The 2125-nt window shown below is 33.2% G+C and overlaps 1 protein-coding gene across 1 annotated transcript in view; it reads left to right on the top strand.

The window, feature by feature from the left end:
- The first annotated feature begins 329 nt into the window (after positions 1-329).
- LOC111623502 overlaps positions 330-2125 on the top strand; it is a 13702-nt gene continuing 11906 nt past the window's right edge. The window contains exon 1 of the mRNA XM_023366103.1: positions 330-392. The gene's annotated coding sequence lies outside the window, so the exon portion shown is untranslated. The remainder of the gene's footprint in view (positions 393-2125) is intronic.

Raw genomic sequence — 2125 nt, 5'->3', positions numbered from 1 at the left:
GCAGATTCCACTTTTATCTTAAAAGATTTAAAATAAGCAATACTAGCAATTTAACCATTTGTACCACCCCAGACTACATAGATCACGTTGGGTTGCTCAACATTAAGGACACTTATCAGGCTCTTAACGTACTCGTCAATAAATATAAACCAAGCCACCATCATTCTTGGACTTAGGCTAGACCCGACACTTCTTTAAACATAAAAGTTATTTCAGGTGAGTTTATAAGTTTTAAAATATTATTGCACGAATATTTAAAAGTATTTTAATAATTTAGATATTTTTTTAATATAAAAAAACACATAAATAAATGGTACTTTTGAATGTATTTTCGAATGTGAGTTGACGTCGTGGAATCGAGTTGAAAGATTCCAATACCAAACCGTCTGAATGTAAGTTTTAAATTGTAATTTAAAACCATTTTTTATTATAATGTTATGTTTTTATATTAAGTGGCACGTTGTAGTCTATTAATAGGCTGCATTGTTTAATTTTAAAATAATAAAAGAACCGAAAAATATAAATTTTGATTAGTTGGATGGAATTCACATCGAATGCGATTGCAATCTCTGCCTTTCTCATAAAAGCCAATAAATGATATATTGTAATTAACAGAAGAATTCACCCATCTTGTGTGTTTTTATCAATCTTAATAATAATATTTTTTTTCTTTTAGACTGAGTATTTTTATTTTAATCCTTTCGTTAACCACAATACACAACCGTTTATCAAGCAGCCAGTGTTTATTACTCTAACGTTTTGGTCTTCTTAATCGACCTTCTTCTGTATATATGTGAATTTTACAATTTAAAAAGAATAAATCCATTTATTTATTCGAAATTCGAACGCCGTAAACCTTTAATAAATAAAGGTTCATGGCGTTCGAATTTTACAACGAAAGAAATTTTTAAAATGGGCGCGCCCGTTGGTCTTGTTCCAAGAACGAAACTTTACTCTTTTCCATTGCTTATATTTCGGCAATTCCTTTATAGAAATTCCTGAAATTTTGCACACTACTTAAGAAAAGAATTATTTTTCGAACGAGATATTTAGAATTAATGTAGGGGTTCGGGGAGCGGAGAAATCGACTGTACATGTACGTGTGCCGGGGTGTGAACAAATACGTGTGCCGGGCTGTGAACGGCATACGTATTTGTAAAATCTAAGTGACTCGTACAACACGGAATTCATATAAAACGGAATTATCAACAGTGTTATAAGGGGTCGACCGTACAGTACTGTACGCGTCAATCTTATTCTGAAGGAGAATGGTCTTTTTCGACATTAAATCGCATTAAAAATCATTTAAAATGTAATTTGTTTCAAACAAAATTGTCATATTCGCTTCTACTTTCCACAGAAAGTGAAATATTAATTAAAAACAGTTGCCATTTGAGGAAATTATTAAAGATTCTGCACGCAAAAAGTGTACAAAAGTTCGGGAATGTCCCTGAGCTTTTATCTATCTAACTCCGTTCTCGAGATTAACGGACAGACAGGCACCCAGACGGACTACGGGTGAAAATTTACGAGTCTGCAATTTGAATATTGCGGCTCAATTAATTATCGTGTCGGTCGCTTATGTTATTGCTTTAATAACGCGAATATAACACCTTCGATTCCACGCAGTCGACAACATTACGTCAAATAAGACGAATTCGTACTTATCCGAGTTTTCTTTATTATTAATTGTATTTTAGAATATATTTTTTTTTTGCGATTTAAATTTAAGAAACCCTTTGTTGACCGGAGTGCCGTTCTGTATGTGCCTCCCCCCATTGTTAAGGGAACCGATTAGTAGGCGCCATGTTAAAAATCGATTTTTATAAAATTTATCGACAACAGATGTCAGCACTTGACGGCAACCTCTCGTCTATTTGTTAGTTAATTCTTTTTTCTTGCTTTATTTTTTCGTAATAATTTTTTATTTCAGTTTTAGCATATTCATGCAATAATCTAAATATATAAAATTGCTTGTCCTGACTGACTCATTCATTCATTCACTGATTCATCATCGCCCAGAGCAAACCGCTTAACCTAAAGAGGTGAAATTTGGTACACAGTTAGGGTACGTCATGGAAACGCACACTAAGAAAGGATTTTTCGAAATTCCAACGCGGGGGGG

Source organism: Centruroides sculpturatus, unplaced genomic scaffold, assembly GCF_000671375.1.
Source record: "Centruroides sculpturatus isolate CEXI.00-Female unplaced genomic scaffold, Cexi_2.0 scaffold84, whole genome shotgun sequence".
In the NCBI taxonomy this organism is placed as follows: domain Eukaryota; kingdom Metazoa; phylum Arthropoda; class Arachnida; order Scorpiones; family Buthidae; genus Centruroides; species Centruroides sculpturatus.
Note: the sequence above shows the minus strand (reverse complement) of the source record. Positions and strands in the feature narration are given on the sequence as shown.